The sequence below is a fragment of the Crocuta crocuta genome, unplaced genomic scaffold (genome assembly GCF_008692635.1).
Source record: "Crocuta crocuta isolate KB4526 unplaced genomic scaffold, BGI_CrCroc_1.0 scaffold52, whole genome shotgun sequence".
In the NCBI taxonomy this organism is placed as follows: domain Eukaryota; kingdom Metazoa; phylum Chordata; class Mammalia; order Carnivora; family Hyaenidae; genus Crocuta; species Crocuta crocuta.
This window is the reverse complement of record NW_027528617.1, coordinates 1,512,849-1,540,644: the sequence shown is the minus strand read 5'-3', so window position 1 is coordinate 1,540,644 and position 27,796 is coordinate 1,512,849. Positions and strand designations below refer to the sequence as shown.

General features: G+C 35.9%; 1 long non-coding RNA gene across 2 annotated transcripts in view; it reads left to right on the top strand.

The window, feature by feature from the left end:
* The window catches only part of LOC144224146 (uncharacterized), a 524,297-nt gene that overhangs the window by 72,402 nt on the left and 424,099 nt on the right, over nt 1-27,796 (top strand). Inside the window, exon 1 of one of the 2 annotated variants that reach the window (XR_013332957.1) lies at nt 17,356-17,436. The exons of the other annotated variant lie outside the window; for it this stretch is intronic. This is a non-coding gene — a long non-coding RNA (uncharacterized LOC144224146). Of the gene's footprint in view, nt 1-17,355; nt 17,437-27,796 lie in introns of those variants that run through there. 2 annotated transcript variants of the gene reach the window in all.

The following is a 27,796-nucleotide window of genomic DNA, read 5'->3' as shown; positions in this document are numbered from 1 at the left end:
ACATACAGAAACCTATACATCATACATACAGTGTGAGTTTGCTATTCCACATTATAGTCATGGTATTAATAACCTCCCTCCTCTTACTAGGGAATCCTAGAGCTCTTTAGGTACAGTGTGAAAGAAATACGTTTGGCTTGTCCTGTCTGGAGTCTCTGCATTTTCATCCTCTTGATTCTTCACTAATCATCCTAGCCTTAAAAAGTATCTTGTGTAGATCACTCATGGAAGAATTCATCTGGGCAAAGTAACATTATTGGTTGCTCAAGAGAATTTCTAGTTTGTAGGTGACTCACCAGGAGCTATAGGGGAAACACCACTGCTAAGGGTAACATTCTGCAGCAAGAGCAAACAGGAAGGTATTAGTCATTAGAGAGCTCACATATGCACCTACCCACACCTCTACCTTGTTTTGGTGGAGCCTGTGCCTGTTCTCTGCGTTCACCTACAACTGGGAAGAGAGGCTGCCCTTGCATTTTGACTTAAAGTTGTTGGGGAGCTTTCTTCCTCTTTCCTCTCTTCAAAAGAATCTACCCACCAGCTTGGGAGTCTGGAATATTCTTCATTTTATATATACTTCTCTACTGTTAGAGACTATTTTGTTGTCATTCATAATGTTTTCCTTGTAAAGAGTTTAGCCTGCCAGGAAAGAGGGTCTACAGGATGAGACGAAGGAACACAGCAGTGAAAGGCAAAAGTTCCAAGATAGACTCACTTTCTGCACATTTTGACCTAAAATGACCTGCCAGGAGGGAACCTTATTTCCCACATTTTCCTAGCCCTCTATAACTCACTTCCAGTCTCTACTTCAATTGAAGCTAATTGTTAGACCCAGTTCTAAACTGGAATCATTTTGAGGGCTTTAGTAACAAGTCACGATTAATTTATTAAATTCAGTATTGTACATGCCCTTGAAGAGCTCACAGTTTCTTTGGGGAGACATTAAGAAAGCAGAATCATTACTCTGCAGCTATGTATTTTGTCCTACTAGAGAGCTATTTCCTTGTTTAAAAATTTTTTTAATGTTTTTTTTATTGCTGAGAGAGAGAGACAGCGTGAGCAGGGGAGGGTCAGAGAGCGAGTGAGACACAGAATCTGAAACAAGCTCCAGGCTCTGAGCTAGCTGTCAGCACAGAGCCCAATGCAGGGCTTGAACCCACAACTGTAAGATCATGACCAGAGCCAAAGTCGGACACTTAACCGACTGAGCCACCCAGGCGCCCCTGATCCTTTTTTGATCAAAGCTATAGGAGGAATGTTTTCTACATCTGCAGTTACTTTTTATATTGAGAGAGCCACGGAATTCAAATAAGCACACACATAGAATTTAAAAAGTGAAATATTCAATCCATTTTCAAGTTAGTTGATCATGCTATTCTGTGTGTCAAAGGAATCTGATTTTATTTTACTAAATAGTAGACTGGATATTTACGTTGTCACAAACTAAAAACACAGTCAGTGAGTTTTTAATCTCAGAATTTAAAATGGATCAAAACATCTTCCTGACAACTCAAATACTCTGCGGTGTTTACATTTTTAATTGTGCCTTTCTTGGTGGAATGCATCCTTTCAACCATGAAACATTGATGGCTGTTTCTTATTATGACCCTACAAGGTCAGTTTAATTCCATTTGGGATTATTAGCTGATTTAAGAACATTATATTGGGATCTTAAAGACAGAAACGAAATACATACTATATACAAATGTTGAGGTAGATTCTAAGGTCAGAGATGTCCAAAAATGGGTAGATTAATTAGATAATCTGGATTAAAAAATATTCTGCTAAATTCACTCATTTATTTACAAAGCTTCCCAATTGGCTCCACCCTTAGGTGATGGACAGATTTGATCTCCTTAAATATCTAATCTCTTCTTGATTTATTGGCATCAACTCCTTGACAAGGTTTTTTGTTTGTTTCTTTTGACCCGTGACTTTCAGAAGGGTACACCCCTGGGAGGAATGGTAGCTATTATATTCTGAGCTGTTTGTTCTTGTGCCCTATATTTCTTCACAAATAGTGTCCCTATGACTCAGAAGAGAGGATATGCATTCAGGTATTTCTGTTCTATATGCTTTATAGCACTTGTAAGATTAAATGAGTTCATATACATGAAGTGCTTGGGATTCTATTATAATAGTTTAGTTTACTATAACTAGACTATTAGTTATAGTACTAACACATAGTAAGTGCTATATGTCTTAGACATTATTAATATTATATTGTTATCTTTACTATTATTTGCTTGACTAAGTTGCTGCTGAATATTCCCTGCAATGTCAATATAATTTACTCATTTTCAAGCACATCATTGTGTTGTAGCCACCCGAGCTGAGATCAGTGAACAGAATTCAGGAGCACAAATTGGTGCCACACACTTCTTTATTCAGTGCTGGGCATGCTTGGGAAGCACCCAAATCAAGCAGTCCCGAATAGCAGCAGAGGAGAGCTTATATTCTTGAGCTTATCAGGCTTGACTAGGTTCCCAGGCATCTGTGTGACTAGGACCTGTTTCTCTAAGATACAAATATTGTCTATGCGGCAAGTAGGCTATAGAGGTAGACAGTGCAGTTATCGTGCTAACCTCTGGCTTCCTGCCTAATTTTCTGGTGCAGTTCTTGAGAAATGTGTCTTGCATGGATGAAGCTAGCTTGCTGTGTATACAGTGTTCTAATATTCTAGTTCTTTATGTACTGGCCAAAGGTTATAAGCAGGGGAGAAGGCTTTAAGAATTGCAGTATCAAATAACTATTGAGATAAATTTTTGAATTTTAATTTTAGTCCTAATGCATAAGGTAAATTTTAAAAATACTTTTTAATTGTGAAATGTAACCACATGCAGAATAGTACACAAAATAAAAATACAGCAATTTATAGCAATGTATTGCAAAGCGAACACCCATGTAATCCATTCGGGTCGAGGCACAGTATGTTGTTACCTCCATAGAAACCCCTTGCTACACCCCCTCTCGATCCATGCTCCCTCTACCTCTCCTAAAGTTAATATCCTAACTAATATTATAATCATTTGTTTTTCTTTATAGATGAACTCAAGTGCATGTCCATAATTCCCATAGTTTGGTTTTGTCTATTTGGAAAACTTCAGATAAATTGAATTCACATAAATTCTTTTGTTTCTGACTCCATCTCAATAGATTCATTTGTAAAAATAGCTCATGTAAATTGTCTGAGTGTAATTTATTTTCATTGTTGCATAGAATGCCATTGAGTGATATACTGTGATTTGTCATTTCCCATTGTACTGGTTCCAGATTTTTGATATTCTGAACAATGTTGCCATGAGCATCCTTGAACATATCTCTCGAAGCACATGTGCACATATTATTGTTGACTGTATATCTAGGAAATGGTGGGTCACAGGATCTACGTATCTTCAGATTTAAAAGCTCATTCTAAATGGTCTTCCATGTTTCTTCTACTAACATTACTTCTGCCATCAGTGTTAGAATTCCCAATATTAAACATATTTTCAAATACTGATATTTATTGGATGTCTTCATTCTGGTTAGATCATGCGGTATCTCAGTGTCTTTAATTTCCATTCCTCTCATTACTTATGATTACTTATTACTTTCATATTCATAGGCTATTTAGATATCCTCTTTTGTGAGGCATTTGCTAAAGTCTCTGACCTATATTACTATTGTGTTGACGTTTTTTCATTGATTTGTGGTGGACCTGCATTTGTTGCTGGTTATATGTATTGCAGCTATCTTCCCCAGTTTGTATCTTACCTTTTCACTGTCTTCATGGTGTCTTTTGAAAAACAGAAATTTTGAACTTTACTGGAGTCTAATTTATAAACCTTTTCTTTCATGATCTTTTATAGTTAGATTGCATTTAATGTAATTTTTTTCTATTCCCTCTGAGAAGTATTTCCCTACCCCAAGATCATAAATATATTTACTAATATTATCTTCTAGAAGCTAGTAAAATTGGCCTTTCATATTTTTGTATATGGCATAAGGTAAAGTTCAATTTTTATTTTTCCTCCATATGGGCATTCAATTGTCTCAGCACAAATTGTTGAAAAGATCATCTTTTCCTTGCTGTTTTGCGGTGCCATCTTTGTTATAAATCAACTGTACATAAATAAGTGAGTGTTTCTGGCTCTCTGTTCTGTTTCATAGACTTATTTATCTATTCTTGTGCCAATACCACTTTGTTTTAAATAGTGTAGTTCTATATCAATCTTCATAATAGGATAATTTTTGTCTTCATTATTTTTATATACCTTTCGAATCAGCTTGTCAAATGCTATAAAACCAAATAAAACCAAATAAAGCAAAAGCCTGCTAGGGTTTTTACTGGGGTCGCATTGAATCTATAAACAGTTTGTGGTGTACTGATTAATGTCCAACATAGGGAGTTTTTCAAAAAAATTTAAATATATTTTACATTAGTTAGTCAGAAACCACACTGTAGATTTCATCCCATTAAAATTTATTGAAATTTGCTAAATTTGTAGCTCAGAAGAGGGTTAGTTTTTATACATAAATTATATGTGCTTAAAAAAGATGTTTATTTTGCACTTAATTGAATTCAGTGTTATGCATCTGTTAATGAGGTCAAGCTTGTTAATTATATTGTTCAAATTTTCAAAGTTCTTACTGATATTATTCTAATATTTACTAAGACATATGTTAGAGTCTTCATTTATGATTGTACATTTGTCTAGTTCTCCTTGTACTGTCAGTTTTGGTTTATATATCATGAGGCTATGCTGTGATGTGTATACAAATTTAGAATTATATTGGCCTAGCATATTTCAATTTTGGAAAAAAGCCAGAGAAAACACAGTTGGATGTAAGTTTCATGATTCATCATTATAAAATGTGCTGTTTAATCTCTAGTAATGCCTTTTGCCTTCAAATCTACTGTGTTTTGTATTAGTGTAGTTACATTGTGGGTTTTTGTTTTTGTTTTTTTTGGTTAGAATTGCATGAACCAACACTATTTTTTTACTCTCAAATTTCTGTATCTTCTTGCTTTAGGGGTGTCTAATATACCACATAATTTAAAAAGTTCAACCTGACAAACTTCATCTCTTAATTGGAATTTAGTTTATTTTTGATTTAATGTAAATACTAACCTATTTGAAGTTAAATCCACATATGCCATGCACCTCTGGACACTAACCCCTTTCTTCTAGCTCCATAAAGCTTTTGGAAGCACTGTTCAGCTTCTTAGCCATTGAATTGTCCCTGCTGAATTTGCCAAACCCCCTGGAAAATAAGTAGTTTCAAATGTCAGCCTCATCCCCATGATTGTCAATCCTCCCTAGATTCTGGCCTGGTGATTCGTCACTGTCTTTTGGCTTTCTAATGCCTTGGAGAATACACACACACACACACACACACAAATTACATATATATATATATATTTGTTGCTGTTGTTCAGGTTTTCTAGCTGAGTGTTTATCTAAATTACCTTCTTTGTCATTTGTGGTTTGCTACAACCATGTTTTGAAAAGTCTTGTATATAATGTACTTAATTTTGTCATTAGAAACTGAGGAAAATGACATAAAATTAGTATTGTTTTCTAGAGAATTGGAATGATAAGTTGTCATGATTCTTTTGCAATCTTAGTACTATAGTAGCTTTACTCAAAGTTCTGAGATAGTTTATACTGGGTCAGCAATACATTTTAAGATTATAGTATGATGACAAATACAGAAATCAGTGTCATAACACAATCTCAGCACACAATCTCAGCAACCTAGCGAAATCTGAAGTGCATTGTATTTATTCTCAGGATGTAACCAACTAATTTCTTATAAATAAAATATATACTGTGATGTCACATGTTTCACTGTGTGAATTATTGCAAGTGGATCTTTTGTGAGAAGCAGTTTTTTAATTTGAAGCCCCATCTGCCTTTCCTAATTATTCTTCTAAAATTTACATTATGAAATTTCCCCAAGAATTTAATTCGTACACTTATAATGTTATTTGATTAACAGACCTATAAACATTTTGAATTGGATATGCCGATTGTGTTGATTGTGTTTTCCACTGGTGTTTAGCAAAATTTAAGTAGATGTTTTTCTTCCCCTTTTAGGACATATCTTTATTAAATAGAGCTTCAAATGAAATATTAACATATTTTATTCTTAGAAATGATACTTATGTTTGGATATGTCCAAAAAAAAAAGAATTGTTCAAAATATTTAAGACTGACAAAAATGTAGGGTGAATAGTACATATTCAACATTTTCTTAAAATACCCAATGTATCGAACCCAACTGTTAATTACAGATGCGTTTGTCAAAATTTTTCAGAGAGAAAGCCCTGTTGCAATAATCCTGCTTTACCTCTGACAGGTGTTTATGTTATCAGTGTTACCTTACGGGCTCTAAGAAAGATAACTTTTCCTTTGGTGGGATAAGTCCAAGTTATTTTTTTAGCATGGGCTTTGGAATTAGACCAGTTTGGGCTTCAATCCAGATTCTGCCATTGGCCAGCTTGATTTTGGGTTCCTTAACAAAAATTGTTTCCTTATTTTTTAAAATGGAGAAATCTTTGTGTGAAGTGTCCAGAAAAAATAAAACACTGAGTCAGAACAACCTTCACAGGTATCAGAATATTGACTTGAGACAACCTGAGGTTTATATACTCTCTCTATTATACAGTTTAAATATAGATATGTGTAAAAGAGCTTTGGGGTTTTCTTGCATTTTTCTTGGATTAAAGGTTTACATATGTTACTCTCTATATAAGATATAGTATAGCATATACATATATTACAGAAATCCTTTTTCATAGTTTTCTCACTAACTTAATATTTTGTTTGTTTGTTTGTTTATTGCCAATTTGGTTAATATAGAGTGTATACAGTGTGCTCTTGGTTGTGGGAGTAGATTCCTGTGATTCATTGCTTACATTCAATGCCCAGTGCTCATCCCAACAAGTGTCCTCCTCAACGCCCATCACCCATATACCCCTTCCCCTCCTATCAACTCTCAGTTTGTTTTCCACATTCAAGAGTCTCTCCTGGTTTGCATCCCTCTCTGTTTGAAACTATTTTTTCCCCTTCCCTTCCCCCATGGTCCTCTGTTAAGTTTCTCAATTTCCACATATGAATGAAAACATGACATCTGTCTTTCTCTGACTAACTTATTTCACTTAGCATAATATCCTCCAGTTCCATCCACCCACATTGTTGCAAATGGCAGGATTTCATTCCTTCTCATTGCCAAGTAGTATTCCATTGTATAATCCATCCTCGTGGTTTGGAAGAACAAATATTGTTAAAATGTCAATACTACCCAAAGTAGTCTACACATTCAGTGCACTCCCAATAAAAATTGCACTGGCATTCTTCTCAAAGTTGGAACAAACAATCCTAAAACTTGTATGGAACCACAAAAGACCTTGAATAGCCAAAGTTATGTTGAAAAAGAAAACCAAAGCAGGACGCATCACAATCCTAGACTTTAGCCTCTGCTACAAAGCTGTCATCATCAAGACATTTTGGTATTGGCACAAGAACAGACACGTAGACCAATGGAATAGAATAGAGAACTTAGAACTGGACCCACAAATGTATGGCCAACTAATCTGACAAAACAGAAAAGAGTATCCAATGGAAAAAAGACAGTCTCGTTAGCAAATGGTGCTGGGAGAACTGGACACCAACATGCAGAAGAATGAAACTGGACCACTTTCTTATACTATATACAAAAATAAACTCAAAATGGAAGAAAGACCTACTGTGAGACAGGAAAACATCAAAACCTAGAGGATAAAATAGGCAACAAACTGACCTCAGCTGCAGCAATTTCTTGCTCAACACATTTCTGAAGGCAAGGGAAATAAAAACAAAAATGAACTATTGGGACCTCATCAAAATAAAGATCTTCTGCAGGAAGGAAGAGTTAGCAAAACTAAAGGATAACCAACAGAATGGGAGAAGATATTTGCAAATGACATATTGGATAAAGGGTTAGTAATCAAAATCTATGAAGAACTTAGCAAACTCAACACCCAAAAACAAATAATCCAGTGAAGAAATGGGCAGAAGACATGAATAACCACTTTTCCAAAGAGGATATCCAGATGGCCAACAGACACATGAAACGATGCTCAACATCACATATCATCAGGGAAATACAAATCAAAACCACATTGAGATACCACCTCACACTGGTCAGAGGGTTTAAAATGAACAAATCAGGAGACTATAGATACTGGTGAGGATGTAGAGACACAGGAACCCTCTTGCATTGTTGATGGGAATGCAAACTGGTGAAGCCACTCTGGAAAACAATGTGGAGGCTTCTCAAAAAATTAAAAATAGAACTATCCAATGACCCAGAAATAACGCTACTAGGAATTTATCCAAAGGATACGGGGGTGCTGATTGATACAGGCACATGTACCTCAATGTTTATAGCAGCCCTTTCAACAATAGCCAAATTATGGAAAGAGCCCAAATGTCCATCAACTGATGAGTGGCTAAAGAAGATGTGGTTTATATATACAATGGATCACCAACTTAATTTTAAAAGGAGCAATGTGGAGGGGGTTTAATCAGGAGATCTCAAGTAGCTATTAATTTAAAGTAGAGGTCAGCAGATTACACCTTGTAGGCCAAATTTGGCCCTCAGCCTGTATTTGTAGTAAAGTTTTATTGAAACCAACCAGTCCCCTTTGTTTAAGTATTATCTAGGGCTGCTTTTGTGTTCCAGTGGCAGAGTTGAATAGTTATGACAGAGACTGTATGACCTGCATAGCTTAAAATATTTACTATCTGACCCTTTGCAGAAAAAGTTTGCCAAGCCTGGTTTAGAGGATAAGAATTGAAGAAAATAAAGTGAGGGCTAGTTCTGTACCCTTTTATTTTATTTGTTTATTTATATTTTTAAATGTTTTTTTTTTAATTTATTTCTGAGAGAGAGGGAGAAAGAGAAAGAGACAGCATGAGCAGGAGAGGGTCAGAGAGAGGGAGATATAGAATCTGATGCAAACTCCAGGCTCTGAGCTAGCTGTCAGCACAGAGCCGGATACGGGGCTCAAACCCACAAACCATGAGATCATGACCTGAACCGAAGTTGGTCACTTAATGGATTGGGAAATCCAGATGCCACTGATTCTGTACTCTTTTAGTGGATCCCCTATTAATTTATTCCTTTCAGTGTCTGCCCTTTCTTTTTCTCTCTCAAGCAAAAACATTAAACAACACCGAAGTCTTCTTCCCTGTGCTCCTCCATTTTCCTAGAAAAATGAGTCTGATCAGTTATTAATACCTTACTATTAATTAGTTTATGTGTGATTAACTACTCTTAGGAGCAATTTTGTTTTAAAAAAAACAAATAAAAGGATGAATCTGTGAGTAGCAAAACTTCTGACTTGTTGGGCTCTGGCAGGGGTAGATTTTAAGACATCAACAAGATCTTCTTGGTACATTCAGGTAGGCAAACTATCATTTCATAGTGGTCAGGTGTGTTTCTATATCATTGCCATATTTGTGTGGTGTGTGTGTGTGTGTGTGTGTGTGTGCGCATGTGTGTGCACCTAATGTGTATATGTCTCCATCTCTGTAAGTATATAATTCTCTCTCTCTCTCTCTCTCTTTCTTTATTTTGGTTCATAGGCTTACTTATGAATTCTTCAATACTTATTTCCATGTGTCTGAAAACTGGTGTAACCGTGTCTTTGGTTAGAGATTTAGCTTATAACCAAAAAATTATACCTATAGTAGTCAATAATGTAGTTAATATGGTTTTGATAATTTTATATTATGTTTACATTTTTACACACTGGTTATTCAGATCCCAAATAAGTAGCAATTTGTAACACAGATGTACATTGTTTTAAGCAATAAAATAATACTTTTATTAACATGTTTAGTACTTACTATGTGCCAGTGCCTACTGTTCCAGGGACTTTATATATATATTTACTAAATTTTAGCTTTCACAATAACCCATGGGGTGAATACTGATTTTATCAGTTTTGTATTTTACAGATGAGGAATTTGAGTTACAGGGAAGTTATGTAACTTTCTTTTGATTACCTGGCTGGTAAATGGAGGAATCAGAATTAAATCCTAGGAAATCTGGCTCTGAAGTCCCTGATGTTAGGCATTGTGCTATATTGCCTATTGACAGATACGTTCAAGATTAATATTTGCTAAAAAAATACATCAAAGCATTGCTTTGGGTAATTAATTCCTCCAACAAACTTAAAATAAAATTTAATTTATACAAATTACGGAAAATATGTCAGAAATAATTTGTTTTGTAAAGAATATTGTATTTGTGAAATAAATACTGATTTCCTTTATCCATTCAATTTTTTAAACCAATTTTCATTCTTCTTGTATTTTTTTATTTATACATGCAGCATCTTTTAATGAAATCCAGAAAGGGAAAACTAAATCAAAAGTCAATACACCTTTGCCAGGGTTAAGATGAAAGGCTCTGGGGTGTTTTGTACTGAATGACATGTAGGGATTTACTGTTGTTCTCCTGGCTGCTGCTTTATCTCTCAATGTATGTCTTAAGTTGGAAATGCACAGAGGTACCCCAGAGTCATCTGTTGAGTCATATGCTAAGCTTTTCTCAGTATTGTCCTTCAGCTGAAAACAATGTCGAGTGTTGTGTAAAGATGCGATATAGTGTAGCAGAAAGAACATTGGATTTGAAGGCTCAAAACCTGGGCTCAAAATCAGATATCCATCAATTACTAGCTAGCTTTATAACCTTGTGAAAATTACCCAACATCTAAGTTTTAGTCAACATACTGGAAAATGGGGCAATAATATCTGTATCATATGATTATTTCTAAGGATTAAGTGAGATGGCAAGTCAAAGTGTGTCCTAGATATTAATTAAATTTTAAATTGCATTTTATTCTGCTTTTAAGATCTTGATGAAGAGAGCACATACATATCAAGTGGATTTGTGTTTGTAAATTACAAACTACATAACTCCTCATTTTTCTTGCACCACTTTATTTAAATATATGTTTTATTTGGCAGTATCATGCCACACCTGTCAAAAAATGATAACAATGAGGAAAACCTAACCACTTCCGATCAGTTTTGCTCAGAGTAATAGTTAGATCTCAGGTTCTGTAATATCCAGATGCAAACCTGTTACAAATGTCTTTTTCTTTACTTTTCACTGGAAATGAAGAAACCAGTCATTGGCTTAAGACAGTGATGTGTATTGTTGTTTTTACTTCCTGTGGAACTCGTATGATACAGATGGAAACTATTTTAGAGGCATCACACATTGGGTAGTTTTTAGATCCAAAGGAATAAGGATTCTTTACAGACTTACCAAGTGCTTAATTTTCATCACAGCCTCATGGTATAATCAGAAAATATGATATTCTGTATTACGATTAAGTTAATAAATTTAGGTGGCAAATTTATTTATGAGAAAACATTCTAGATGACTATACTACTTGATCTCTGAGTTGTGTGTGTTCATGGGCGTTTGGCTTAGTGAATAGCAGGAGATTAAGAATGATTTCCTTTTAAACTGTGGTTGTGAAAATATAGAAAGAAAATCAATGTCTAATGACTACAGATTTGTGGGCCAAAAACTTGACATAAAATATTCTCATGTGATATTCTCAGAATTGCTAAGTCTGACATGCACTAATGAAGTGAAGTCATGGAGAGCTCTCTCTCTCTCTCTCTTTCTTTCTCTCTCTCATTTTTCTGTATAATAACCAAAGAGTAAATAGAGGTTATAGCTACTCATTCAGAAAAGAGTCCTCCTAGAATCCCTTGGAGCTTTGATACTTTGCTGAACTTCTGCTGTTGTTAATTCATGAGGTTGTCATGGGGAAAAAAAATGTCATTGTTGATGCAGCAGTGCAACTTTACTTAAGAGAATCTTTGTGTTTGACAGAAACAGGGCATCGTCACTAATTTCATAATGGCTTAACATGCCAATTGCAAGGTGTTACAAAGCTAAATGGGTCATATATAGTTCCCTTGAGGGAGAGCTATGATTGTGTTTACAAGTAAAATCTCTACAAGAAACAGGTATGTCTCCAAGAAGCTAAAACATTAACCTTATCATCTTTTGCTGGGAGCTATGGTAGTTTGTAAAATTATCTTTTTCAGAAATTTGTTTGGATCCAAAAATGGGGAAAGGGCTATGTGCTGTTGAACCCCCATCAGCCATTAAATTCCTTGTAATCAGGAGATGAAGAAGTCTGAAATGCCTCCTCTTAGAATTAGCCAAAATAATGAAAATCTAATAGATAATGTTCAGTGCTGTAATCTTTGCTTTAAGGATGGCTCCACATAAAATGAGATCATCTTGGCTCATGTTAGACTTAGTAATTCAATTCCCAGGCTTGGATATTTCAGATATTCTGTGTGTATTCTATATTTTTATAGTACAAAAGTTTTTTTTATGATGTATATTGCTTTTGCAGGTATTCCTGCCAGGCTATTCATTGGCTTTCCATAAATTTAAAGGGACCATATAACAGCTTAACACATTTAATAAACAGACTGTATATGGAAATAATTTTATGATTTGCAGCAACTTAAAGTTTATCTTAAAAAGTTCTGTTTTAGGTTTGCAAAGCAAACGAATCATTAGGTGATTTAAGACCCCATGGTAATGATGATTTAAATAAAAACTTTAATGTAAACCTTCTGTTCCAATATTCATTCACTTTTCCTTCAAGCTAAGAGGGAAATATGGACTATGTACTGGGGACAGTGTTTAATAAGACAAAATATCTCTTTTTAAAATTGTTTTGCTTACATTTGTAAAAGTCACAACTTAAGAGGATACTCCTATAACTGACAAAGGAATAGAGGAACAGCAAGTCAAACAGCTTTTAATGGGCTGTGCCTTCCCGAGTTTGCATTTGTAACTTACAGGTTCACATTTGTTTGGATCTAGGTTTTTGTATAACTTCTTCTTAAGTTTATTTATATAATTTGTTCCTCCTGGTGCCCGGGGTCATTTATTACACCTATTAACTTCTCTCCCTGCACAAAGTCTGCCAGAATTCCTTAACAACTGTCCTCTAGTCTGTTTTTTCTCTCTTTAAATTTAAGATCAAGGATTTGCCGGCACAATGTGTTTTGAGCCTGCTTGTTGCTGGCCTGATTCTTTTTCTGTGCAAAAATAGCAGTACATGTGATTCACCAAACTCTGTGTGTTGAAACACTTTTCAGAAATATAAAACTCTCAAAAATATTTTTTTAAACTGTATGGTCAATGCTAGCTGGAACAGACTCTTGGTATTAAATTGATTGATTTCTCTTCTAAGGATAGTTTTCCATTTTGTATAATTTATATGTTGCTCATGGGTTGGGACGAACATTCTTGTACTATCATGCTTTTGCTTTTCTTAAGAAAACATAGACTGGGAAATCTTCAGTCTAACCCATCTTTGGCAGTGAAGACCTGCAGCTTAATTATTAAAATCCCTGTTTGTTCAAATCTTTCTCTTTCCTGACACAATTTCAAAATCATTTAATCATGTTGATTAGAATAATTTCATTAAAATGGAATTTAAAACAAAATAAGGCTATACAGTAGACTTTATTAAATGTTGGAGGCAATTTTAAAATTACATCTCTGGGACACCGTATTAATTGGTTGAGAAAAAAAGAATCACTCTAATGTTAAGTAACAATTGAAAATTATTTCACTAAATTTAATTAATGCTGTTTTAAGAAATTTATGTCAAGGCATTTAAAATGGTCAAGCCAATATGAATTTTTATAGACTTAGCCACATTTTGAAAACTTTAAGTATTAAAATTCTAATTTGTTGGCCTTTAACACAGTAGCCTGAGAGGATCCTGTCCAAAAGGTTTATATATACTTTGTTTTTGAGGAAATTTAATAAAAATCAACACTCCATTGTTTGAACTTAGTAAAGCAGCTATATGCTAGATATTGGAGTTTCTTCAGCCAGGTATTCTGTGTAATTTGGAATTATTTGTATTAGGTCTCCTTTCTTATAGAAAAAAAATGTGCAGTTATCAGTGCAATCTGTACTTTTAATATTTCCCACAAATTTTCATTGATGTTTAAAAAGCTAATGACTAAAGATGAGAAACTTATAAAGATACACTGCAGCGGTTTGTTTTTTTAATTAATTAATTAATTAATTAATTAAATTTTAATGTTTTTATTTATTTCTGAGAGAGAGAGAGAGAGTGAGCAGGGGAGGGTCAGAGAGAGAGGGAGACACAGAATCTGAAGCAGGTTCCAGGCTCTGAGCTAGCTGTCAGCACAGAGCCTGACGCACACATCCCACGAACCATGAGATCATGACCTGAGCCGAAGTTGGACGCTTAACTGACTGACCCTCCCAGGGACCCCTATTTGCTTTTTATTTTTAATATTTGTTTCTTTTTGAGAGAGAGAGAGACAGAGCATGAATGGGGGAGGGGCAGAGAGAGGGAGACATAGAATCAGAAACAAGCTTCAGGCTCTGAGCTGTCAGCAGAGTCCAATGTGGGGCTTGAACCCACGAACCGTGAGATCATGACCTGAGCTGAATGAAGTCAGACACTTAACCAAATGAGCCATCCAGGCATCCCTGCAGCAATTTATTTGATGTCCAAGTTCAGCTTCTTTTATGTGAGGGGTTCTTTTTGATGTTCTGGACATTGATCCATATACCTCACCCAAGGAATCATACTATGGGTTTCTTCTGACTTAGAATTTCATGACTATAACAAAGCAATTTATTGAGGAAAAACTGAACTTGCAGTGTGGTTTATATATACTACATACATAAAGATTGTAGGAATCATGTACATATATTAACTGCACTCTATTTCAAACTTCTGGCTTTCTGGGAGGTGTCTATAATAATAGGCAGGTGAATAAAAATGTAAAACTGAAAATAAAAGACTACTAGTTAATAGAGAGTATTGATTGTCCACCAAAATTTGTTCTCTCCTTCTCTAATAATGGAATTGGAGCTAAGGTAAACTAAGGACCACATAACACTAGCTAAATTAAATACTACATATCCTTTTTTTCCTCTGAGCTAGAGATGTCCATGTGTCTAAATTCTTACCACAGGTGTATGAGAGGTTAGGTGTGACACTTCTGAGCTTGGGTCTTAAGGCATTTCTAATAAGCTAAAAAACAGATGTGTCTGCAGCCCAGTTTCATCCAGGGAGAAGGGGAAAATGCCCTAGTGGATAGTGGAGTAACAAGGTGAAAGATACATGGTTCATAGGCCATGTGAATTAGAGACATGTGTCAACCTGAAATACTATAATCATAAACCTAGTTGTTATGTCAACAGAAGCCTCACCGTGACTAACCTTTGGCTATGAGTACCAGCAACTTAATTATTAGAATCCCCATTTGTTCAAGTCTTTCTCCTTCCTGAGCAGATCTTGGGATGGCTCACAAACTCTTCTCAGGAGCTGTTGTAATTGCTCCTCTACAGCTACTTGAGCTGATCTTTGTGCTCTGGCTTTAGTCCTAATGTCCTGCCATGTCTCCCATTTATAGGATCTTCATATAGTCTTGAAGCCTGTGGATATTGCAGCAATATCTCTCCTGCAAGCCAGAGTGGTCCTCATTTCTTTCCAAGCATCATTCTTTCTGTCTTTGCTAAGTAAGCTTCTTTCCCAACATGGCTCCAATGATTTTAATAGACATCCCCACACTCATCTCTCCCTGAAAGGGGAGACTTGTTATAAATCTTGTATGTGACTTATACATTCTATTCTACAATTAGTTTGGGACCAGTTGCCTGGGGAAGAATGATGGTCCCATATCCCTCCCCACCGTCAACTAATGCCCCAGTGTGAAGCCTGAACAGAGTAGCTTCTCTGCTATCCTCAGGATTTATGTAGATGAGTAAACCCATAGTGGTGTTTTTTTTTGTTTGTTTTATTTTGTTTTTATTTTTATTTTTTTTACTACTTTAGTAATTAAACTCACTCAAGACCATCAACAACTTTCTATGTAATGAATAATATTCCCGACCTACTGTTATTATTTCTCTCTTAAAAATTATATGTTGCATTCTTATATATTTTAGAATTAAACAAATAACTGACTCTCAATCACTTTGAATGATAAGCTTCTCTTCATTGTGTCTAGGAGGAATAAATATGCAGCAAAAGGAAAATCAGAGTTCAAAGTCAAGATCTAGACACAGTCCCCATTCTTCCACTTACATTTGACTCTAAGCAAGTCAAAAGTTAATATTTATTAGTCTCTGTTTCTTCACCTATAAAAATTGCTATTGTTAATACCTGTTACCCAGAATAGGTGTACATCATGAAATCACAGTCTAAATTCTGACCTGGATTTAGAATTAGATCTCTTTAGTCACACATCTGTTTCTTTCTTTTTTGTTTCCTTTCCTTTCCTTTCCTTTCCTTTCCTTTCCTTTCCTTTCCTTTCCTTTCCTTTCCTTTCTTCTTTTCTTTCTTTTTCTTTTCTCTTTCTTTCTTTCTTTCTTTCTTTCTTTGTTCTTTCTTTTTTTCTTATAAAAAGAAAGATTTTTTACTTATAAAAACCAAGATTTTGGTTTTTATAAGTACCTTCTACATCCAGTGTGGGGCTCAAACGCATAACCCTGACACCAGAAATCAAATGTTCCACCAACTGAGCCAGGTAGGTGCCCCCATGCATCTATTTCTAGATCACTTAGTTTTAAAACTAAATGATTTTTTATGTGTAGAATAATAGCATGTTTATTAAATAGTTATTATATTGCAATTAAACTTTTGCCTATTCTTAATAATTCCTGTTGGATTATGTATAGTATCCTGAAAAGGAGATTGTTTTTAATTTTAGGAATGTTTTACTTTCACATTATTTGCCATTTTAATTTCTCTCTCTTTCTCTCTCTCTCTGTGTGTGTGTGTGTGTGTGTAGTGCATATTTTCACAGAAAACCTTGATGACTTTTGAGAACATTCTACTCTCGATTTTTATTGAGTTTATTGTAGCATGTTCTGTTTTATTTGGTATATGATTTCTGATTCCTAATCTTACATCAAGAGCTTTTCGGGTTTTATTAGGTTCAGTAGACATGAGGGGATGGTTCAAGATTCAGGATTTCCCATTTTGCAACATAGACTTTTTTTTCAGAAGCCATATAGCTGAGCTACTGACCAAGATGAGTTGATTTAGCTTTCTTAATTTGAATCTACCCTGCTGTTCTCTCGGGAGGATATATTCTAAGAATATACTATACTAAGAGGTTTAGCAGGGAGAGAGCTGGCATTAAACACTTCTGTGAAGATCACGTTGGAATCAATGATCTAATCCTAGTAGAAGTGAGTTATTGACTTCTTAATGTATAAGGGAGGCATTGGCTCTTGAAGTTTGGTGCACTTTGCTTCTCCTCCAGGGAACAAGGATCTGCTAAAGCCTTAAGGAATGTAAGGAGTTACCTCTTATGGGAGGAGGAAGATGGCTCTTTGAAAGTCACAAAGCAGGTCAGCATTTTTTCCTTCTGTGTTTTCATTATTTAGCCTTAATATTTATGGTGTCATTGATAAAGGAAGCATTCATTTTACATATATTGGCCCTTATTTGAAGGCCCACAAGTATGGTAGCAACCCAGCAGATGAAAGAAGAGAAATCTGGTCATAAGGTGTCTATAAACTTAGATGGCCTGTGGGGAAACAAAGATTGTTTGTCTTCTTCAGCTTAAGAATAATATATCAAACTATTAATTCTTTTTCCAGGTGAAAAATAACTTTATTTTCTGATTTGATAGCGAATATTCGATTTTATAGAAAATTCATACAATCCATTCAGATTTATTTTTGGCAAATATGCACATACAGAGTGATATAATTATATATAAAATATATATGTATTTATATTTATGTACTTTACTATATCAAGTACATGTGTATGTTTATATTTATGTATGTGCTCATACTATACATCAATGGTTTGTAACTGGGGACTGCGCCTTTCACCTAACCAACTGAGAATTGTTGACTCAGTGAGTGACTTTTAATTGTGGACTGTGTAAAATCTCTCATGACATATGACAGCAAAAAGTTGAAAAATATTTTCTCTACCTTGGTTTGTTATTAGAATTTATACTCCATGATTGTCAGAATTCTCCATGTCAGTAAATAGATCACCCTTTTAAGGGTGTATATTTGTTCATTGTATAGCTATGCTATTAATCTATTTAGCTACTATTCCACTGATGGACATTGTGTTTGTTTCCATTTCCTTCTTGCTCCTTGCTCGTATATTTAGTAATGTTTTAAAGAACATTTTTGTTTAGACATCTGATTGATTCTTTATTTCCCTGGGATATGCTATTAGAGGAAGGGTGTTAGGGACACAGAGATGACATTTAATGTTGATGTATATTGCCAGAGTGCCTTCAAGAAAGATCGTATCAATTGACACTCATCAATAATCTATGAGTGTCTACAGAATGTTGAAAATCTTTAAGATCGTTATCAGTTGACTAGGTGTAAAGTAGTATATCGTTGTTTGCTTTTGCATTTTGGATTAATAATGAAGGTGTGCAGTTGGTTAGGATCCCAGGCTCTGGAGTCTGACTATGTGAGTTCAAATCCTAGTTTTATCACTTAACAGCTTTTTGATCTTGTGCCAATTATTTAATCTTTCAATGTCTTGGGTTACTCATCTGCAAAATGGCGATAATAAGGGGCGCCTGGGTGGCTTAGTCGGTTAAGCGTCCGACTTTCGCTTAGGTCATGATCTCGCGGTTCGTGGGTTCGAGCCCCGCGTCGGGCTTTGTGCTGACTGCCAGCTCGGAGCCTGGAGCCTGTTTCGGAGCCTGTGTCTCCCTCTCTCTTTGACCCTCCCCTGCTCACGCTGTCTCTCTCTCTCCTAGAAATTTTTTTTTAAAATGGTGATAATAATAATACTAAACCTGTAGGATTGCTGTGAGGATTAAATGATTTAGTACACATGAAGTTCTTTCAACATGTCCTGGTAAACTTACTCTCAAATGCTAGCTATTGATATATTTTCATGTTATCTATATTTTACTTTTCTATTCTTTAACTGTATATTCTAGTTATTTGGTATATTCTATTATGATGTTACTATTTTATTTATTTGTTTTTGATAGAAGACTTTTAATATTACAGATATTAATTACTTGTCTGTCATACATACTACAAATATTTTGTTTGGCATTTCTTTCTACCATATAATGCTTTACCATTTAAGGAAATTTACTCATCTTTTAACATTTCTATCTGAAAAAGCCTTCTTCATCCTAAAGATTATTTTAAAAAATTCAACTATGTTGTCTTAGAGGAATTTAATGATTTTATTTATTTTTACATTTAAGTCTTTAACTTACCTTGAATTGAATTCGTTAACAGTAATGAAGAAAGTATCCAACAAAAGCTTAACTTTTTGAGGATGACAAAGTGGTCAGTTTGAGCACTACAAGGACACACAAAATACTAGAACTACCAATCTTCCTTTGTCAGGTAAAATCTAAATATATCTTTTGGGAAATCTTTTTCATTATTTGAGGGAAAATTTTAATATTTTCTTCTATTTCTTGCTCTCACTTTCTTTTAAGTTTCTCTTCTAGTTGGAAAACAGCTGGTCTTGGGAGGTCTATGAAAGCTTACCAGACTTTCTTCCCAGGAGTCAGTTATTCCTAGCATATCAGGATTTCACATTGAGAAAATTCATTTCTAAATGTTGGCGTTTTATAAGATTAAAATATTTCCACATGGCATTTCCTACTAGGAACATTATTTGGTCTAACACTGCTAAAATAATTGTCAGTGAAGATGAATGGATTTTACGACTAATTCAAGATCTTTTTGTAATTTGACTCCTGCTATGCATTGGCCAGAGTGATGATTATATCAGTTAATATTAGTAATGGCCATAAAATACAAAGGTATTCCATATCAATGAATCAGAATGGCCTATTTATTATGAACATAACACAGATGTCGCATGCATATGCATTGGACATCTCTTGTGTACCACACTCTAGGTCCACTTAGCCTCATCCTTTTTTCCAGTCATGGATATTTGGATCAGTTCTGCACAGACTTTGACCTGCTTTGTGTATCTGTAACCAGAAGTGCCTTGCCACAGCCCATATGAACTTTCTCTATAAACCTACATCCTGGGATGCTTGAACAGACATGAGCAATCTGGAAGTTTGGGAATTTGTGACATATGGGGCAAACCTTGACCATTGTGGGGTGTGTATTGACAGATAAATGCTTCACCCTTTTATCCGTCTAGCAGGTACTTTGGAGATACTGTGCTGAAAAGTCTGAGGTCTTTTCAGAAGGTCCCAGAGATCTAGCATCTGGTTGTACCCACTGGTGATTGATTCCATGTTGCAACTTTGTGTTAGCCATCCCTCCACTTCTATGCATTTTTGTCCCTTCTTGCCCTTCTCGTCCCTCACTCCTGCTCCTGTAATCTTTAATAAACCACTCATGCACCATACTTCTTTCAGACGCTGCTTTTGGCATTTCTTAGACTGAGAAATTACATTAGAGAGAATATTTTAAAAATTCTTTCTGATCATTTGGATATGGTGGTTTCCATGGATCATTTTATTTTAGCTTAAGCTACAGAAAACTTAATTACTAGAGACTGTAACTTTGAATTAAAAAAAATTGCTGAAAATGGCCACAGAGAGTTCAATTTTAGTTGTTTTCTTTTAAAACCAATATCTGTTTTTCTTTTTATATAGTGGCACTAACTGTATTTTAATTGGACAGAAAACACCCTTCAATTAACTTAGCAAAAGGCATTGAGAATAGACCTTTATGTTAATCATTTAATTTATTAGAGATAATGCAAATTCATTACTTGTTTGCTTAGACTCTCAAAATTTAAGTTTGATTTAAAGATTGATATTTAATCTAAACATTATTGCTCTTGGGTGCCTGAGTGGTTCAATTGGTTAAGTGTCTGATATTGGCTCAGGTCATGATCTTGGGGTTCATGAGCTCGAGTCCTATATCAGACTCTGTGCTAAAGGTTCAGAGCCTGGAGCCTGCTTTGGATTCTGGTTCTCCCTCTCTCTCTGCCCTTCTTCTCTCCCTCTCTCTGTCTCTGTCTTTCAAAAATAAATAAACATTAAAAAATCTTTATAAAAATATTATTCTTGTAGAAGTGAAAACACAAAGAATCAAATCCTATTATTCATTCCTGTACTCATAATAATCCATGGCTTTAGTATAATAATTATAATCAATATTAAAACATTTAAATATAGGAAAGACATTGCATTCAAGTCCACAAACTGATACAACAGTGAGTTGAAAAGTTGTGAAGAACTGTACTAATTTAAAATTTTACTAGCTATGTAAGATTGTAAATGTGTTTCTAAATTAGAGCTCCCACATGCTTTATGGCTTAAGAATATCTCCCCTAATCTTTGGCCACTAGATGTCATGGCAGCTCCATATAAGAAGCCAAGGGTGGGGGAGGGGTTGACTAGTGAATTACCCATTTTAAGACCAGCTGGTCTGTTGCTCTGTTGTAGCTTATAAAACCAGTCATTTTATGAAATGCAGGATCATCTTCAGCCAATATAAGATCCCTTGGATCTTTTATGTGTGTGTTGATAAAGCAAATGTTGAAATTCAACAATTTAGCATAAATTCTGCTTTTGGATAATGTCATTATTCCATTCTTACTCTAACTCCATTAAAAAAAAAAGAAACAAAACAATGCTGTGAGCATTGAAAATGGAAAGCAAAAAAAGGAAGTTTCTAAAAACCAACTTATTAAAGCAAGACATGCTGGCCATGACATGGGGAAAACGTGGGCATAGCTCTTGGACAATAAACGCATGGGTGCAAAAGCAAATACAACAGGAGATGGTAGTTAAAAACATGGGTTTTGGAGTCCCCAAAGCCTAGGTTTTGAAATGCATCTTCCCTTTAATATTTGTGTGATGTTTTATCTCCTCATCTATAAAAGAGGGGTTGATAACCTCAAGAGGTTGTTTTACATTTCAAATGAGATTGTGACTATAAAGGTTTTAGCACACCATCCTACACATGGTAAACATTCAACAAATGGACACTCTCATTACGAAGATGGAATTTCATGCTTAATATTTTAAAATGAAGAGCCCAATACTTCAAATGCGAAGAGAGGACAAGCTTTAGTCAGTTTCCTGGGCAAGGGATAGCTCTTAAATGAGTAAAATATAAACAACTCCTCTTAAAGTAAAGCTATCAAGGATGTGAAATAGCTTGTGACTGTGGCCGTGGAAAGGAATTTCTCCCTGGAGTAATCCTTACTAATATCTGCAGTGGCACGTTCCCCCTTTTTATTAATTAATTTATTTATTTGTTTATTAAATGTTTACTTTTTGAGAGAGATCGAGAATGTGCGCCTCACGCACAAACGGGGGAGGGGCAGGGAGAGGAGGAGACTGAGAATCTCAGGCGGGCTCTGCACTGACAGCAGAGAGCCCAGGGCTCAACCTCATGAATCCTGAGATCAAGACCTGTGCCAAAGTTGTATGCTTAAGCGACTGAGCCACCCAGGCGCCCCACATCACTCCTTTTTAAATTATGTTTAAAATTATGCTTTCTCATAGTGATGACAAACGCTCTTGTTTTCCCATCTCTTTACATTCCACCTGGGGATTGGCAGCCTGAGTCAGGTGGTCTTCTTTGTGACGGTTCCACCTGTTTCCATTCATCCTGATAGTGGAGCATTTAATGCGGAAAGGGCAGCAGGGCATAATCCCAAGACCAAGCATTACATTCCAGAGGATCTGAACCAGAGATGATCCCATGACACCTTTTTAATATGCATAGAATAATGTGTCATTGGAGGTGCCAGGGCAACGGACATCTGTCTTTAAATGTGGCTTTTCGAAAATGGTGAGGTATATGATACCTAGAAAATAACACATTTGTGTATATTTGGATAATAAAGACTTAAATAAATAGAAATAAAGACTTAAAAAAGCATTTTGGCACATAATATTAACATAGCAGTATTTCAGAGAGATGGAAGGAAAAAAGTAAGAGGGCTGGTGTCATGTGACTCTGGTAGGAAAGGCAAGATCAAGAAAAAGTGGTGGAGAGAGAGGGTTCACTATCCATTTGTATGGCTTTGCTGGCTTCAGTGAGACTTAATGGTTTGTTCTTCTTCTACTTGCTACAGCTTTCAACAAACTTTGGTGTAAAATCTGAACAAAGAGACTGAAGATGAGATTAGAAAAATAGAAAGGAAAGTCTAGTGAATAAAAGGATTTACTTCAATAACTTCCCAAATCCTACCACAAGTGAAATGATCATTTCAAATACTATAAGGCAGAAAATGAATCAGCCATAGTACAAACGATTACAGTATGAGACAGTGATTCATATGAAAGGCAGCATAATTACTGTGAATATCAGATTGGATTTCAAAATGAGGAAAGATTTTAGTACTTTCTTGGCTAAGCATAAACATAATTGATTTATGAATAATATCAGGGTCCAGCTTATCTGGCAAATATATTGTATTTCATGTAGAAATGAGCCTAAAGACATTTTTTGCATTTCTATGCGAAACCCAATATTCACATGCCAAGGAAATTAGGAGGGATAGTGCAGGAGCCACTGATAGATGGAAGTTCAGCGTCAGGCATGCCAGAGCGCAGCGCATCTGCTGTGTGGCAGCGGCGAGATCAATTGGACACCGGGGCTTGAAAAAAATGACAGGCAATGGTTTATTTATTCATTTATCTGATTATTTAAAATAAAATTTTGATTTATTAGAAACAATGAGCATCCTCCCTACCCAGGCTGTTCTGAGAACCTTTCTTCAATACTGCTTCACAGGGGAACAGTGCATCTTATTTAGTTCAGAGCATGCCGCAGGCACCCTTGTGAAAGCTCTGTTGCAGGAAGAGCTTCCTGTCAGTTTGGAGTTGAAAGGGTTGGAAGAAATCAAGGTCAGAAATATTTTATAACTAAAATGTACAGATCCTGCTAGGTTCTTTAAGTCCTTTGTACTTGAGTAACTATAGTCTCCTGGTTAAGTAGCGCTTACTTGAGGCAGGATGGGATAGGCTTCAGATCAGAGACCCAGTCAGACTTCCTGGGTTTGAGTCCACTTTCTGCCAAATAGTAGCTGCTATTTAACCTCTCTACACCTCCATTTCCTTATCTGTAAAACGGGTAGCACCTACCTAGTGCGTTTGCTGTGATGATTAAATTAACATTTGCAAAGTGCCTGGCAGAGTGCTATGTATTTACTAAATAATGATCATATATTTGATCTTTTCAATAATCCTGTGAATGCAAGACATATAGGATAAGAGAAGTTTTTGCAGTTGGAAAGGATCTTAGAGACCTTATACTTCAAATCCCTCATTTTAAAGTTTAGCAAAGTGCCCAAAGATATATTACTTAATAAAGTAATATAATGAGCATCTAAATACAGGTTTCTTAATTTTTTGGCTGATTATTTCCCATTTCATCACTTTGATTTCTCCTACAAAGAAATGTGAGGAAGACGAGTTCTTAAATAATTTTTAAAAATGTTTTGTTTATTTCTGAGAGAGAGAGAGAGACAGCACGAGCAGGGGAGGGTCAGAGAGAGAGGGAGGTACAGAATCTGAAACAGGCTCCAGGCTCTGAGCTAGCTGTCAGCACAGAGCCCAATGCGGGGCTCGAACCCACGAACTGTGAGATCATGACCTGAGCTGAAGTCGAGCGCTTAACCGACTGAGACACCCAGGCGCCCCTAAATAATTTTTTACTTTAAGAAAACACTCACTGTGATAAATAGAATAGTAATGTTAGGAATTGGAGCTATATAAATTATGCAAAAGTATATTGATTTTTTATTTGTTTTATAAATTTAAAAAAATGTTTATTTTTGAGACAGAGAGAGAGAGAGAGAGAGAGAGCATACCTGCAAGTGGGGGAGGGGCAGAGAGAGAGAGGGAGACACAGAATCCAAAGCAGTTTTCAGGCTCCGAGCTGTCAGCACAGAGTCTAATGTGGAACCTGAACCCACAAACAGTAAGATCATGACCTGAGCCAAAGTCATGACCTTAACCGACTGAGCTTCCCAGGCCCCCCAGGTATATTGATTTTTTTAATATCTGCTACAATTAGGTCTAACTGCATATAATAGCAAGCTCTCTACACTTCTTAAATAAGTTAGAAGTTTATTTGTTCTCCATATAAAAATAAAACACAGAAAAGAGAGCGGGGCTTTTATGGTGACTCTATGGTCATAAGAGACCTAGGCTCTTTCTGTGGTCCTGTTCCACCATCTGAGGATAGCTTTTGGTCTCAAGGTTGCCTCTTGGTTCAAGATGGTGCTAGAACTCCTGCCCTCATGGCGGCTGCTCAGAATGCAGGGAGGAGGAGGGGAGAAAGGACAAAAGTATACCTTCTGAACGAGTTAGTGTTCTTTCAGCAGTCTTCTAGGAAGTTCCACATCATCTTCCACTTATATCTCATCATCCAGAACTTTGTCACATGTCATATCCGAGTACACGGGAGACTGCAAAGGTGCTTTCAACCAATGACCAATTGAAGTGTGTGTTTTCTTTTTTTTTTTTAAGTTTATTTATTTATTTTGAGAGATAGAAAGTGTGTGTGCACAAGTGGAGCAGGGGCAGAGAGAGAGGGACAGAGAGAGAATCCCAAGCAGATGTCTGACAGGGATCTTGGACTCACAAACCAAGAACTCATGACCTGAGCTGAAATCAAGAGTCAGACGCTTAACCGACTGAGCCATCCAGGTGCCCGTGTGTTTTCTTTTTGAGGGAAGAGAGGTAATGCATATACAGTAATAACTAAGAATTTCTGCTAGAAGTTAGGGTTAGTTTTTCCTACTGCCTTTCCTTCTTACATTTTTTCCCCTTGCCTTGAATCAAAAGGGCAGTCTTGGACTAAGACAAACCACATATCCATGTAGGAGAAAAAAAATTCTCTCTCTAAAAAGATATTGTATCTGTGTATTAGGATCTTATTGTCACAAGGAACAAATCCATTTACTCTGGACTAAAAGGAAACAGGGAAATCTATTACAATGGTGTTTGAAGGAACTCAAAGGTAAGAATGAAGGAATTCTGAAGAAAACCAGTTAACTGAGAACATATTGGAAATACAGGCAGTCTTTTCTTCAGTTTCTTGTCATTGTTTCTTGCTGTGCATGATTCTCCTTGTTCTTTGAAAATCTGCTTCCTCCATGCCCACAGTCAATCCACCAGTAAGGGATAGACCTAGGATTTGCATCCAGATCTCCTAATTCACACTTTATTTTCATAATTATTTTAAACTTCTGTTTCTCCTATAACATAAAGTAGCAAAATTTGTTCTCCTTACCTATTCACTGCCAGCTCCAGAGTACATTGACTTTTGATGTATTTGAATACAATAATTACCCGTGTGGACCAGAACCTTGAAATCTAACCTTTAGAAATGCTTTACAGGGGGGGTCCCTGGGTGGCTTAGTCTGTTAAACGTCCGACTTTCGTTTAGGTCTTGATCTCGCGGTTCGTGGGTTCGAGTCCCGCGTCGGTCTCTNCCCCCCCCCCCACTCACGCTGTCTCTCTCTTTCCTAGAAATAAATTAAAAAAAATAAATAAAAAAAAAAAGCTTTACAGGGTCTCTCATACTACTTGGCGTTGCATACCAAGCAACCTTCCCTTTCTTCTCAAGCTATATATTTTCATCGATTGATAACAAATGTTTCAACTACCATATCACACTGATGACTCCCAAATTACACATTTCCAGTTTAGGTCTCCCCCTTGAGCTCCAAATCCTTACTTTTTAAAAAAAAAAAAGTTTTATTTATTTCTGAGAGAGAGAGAGAGAGAGACAGTGTAAACAGGGGAGGGTCAGAGGGAGAGGTAGGCACAGAATCCAAAACAGGCTCCAGGCTCTGAGCTGGCTGTCAGCACAGAGCCCGACGCGGGGCTTGAACCCACGAACCATGAGATCATGACCTGAGCTGAAGTTGAGCGATTAACCGACTAAGCTACCCAGGCGCCCCCAAATCCTTACTTTTAAAAATGAATATCGGTCACTTTAACTTAGGTGTTTCTTAGTATCCATAGTACCTTCAAACTCAACATACCATAACCCTGTTTTGAGTTCTCTCTCTTAAGCTGCATTCACCCAGGCATCCAGTAATCTTCCTGCCTCTTCACTTCTACTGCAAGTTAGTTGCCAAGTCCTACAGAATCTGTCACCTAAAGGTCATATTTCTTTGACCTTTTTTTTTGCCTTAAGTTTTATTCTTGTAATCTTGTTTTTGTACAATTGCAGCTGCTTCTTAAATCATATTCCTGTTTTCAGCCTCATTTATTCTCTGCATTGTCTTAAGAACAATCTTTTAAATATATAAATGATTGTGTCATTTCCTTACTTAAAATTTATTAGCATTTCCTTTTCACCTGCAGAACAATGGCCAGATTCTTCTTGGCCAGGGAGGACTGTTTATTATCTGATTTCTTCATATCTAGCCAATCTCATCTCTATTGATTTTTTCATATGCTTTGACCTCATTGAACCATTTGCAATTCCCTAAATGTAACTACAAAGTTCACACTTCTGTGATGTTGCATATGTTCTTCTTTTCCTTCTCTCTAAATGCTCTCATTCTGCTCTGTCCTCTTAGTGAACTTCTACTCACCTTAGAGATTCAGTTCAAGCATCAGTTCTTCTCTGAAGGCTTCCCTGATAGGCATATTGTCCCCTCCCTCTGTCCTTTCTCTATTTTTCCTTCAGAAGCTAGTGTCTTTCCCTTGCTGGATAACATATCACGCATATCTGAGAAGCTAGAGAAGCAGTTAAAGCAAATGTTATAGTTGTCTCCTGATGCCTG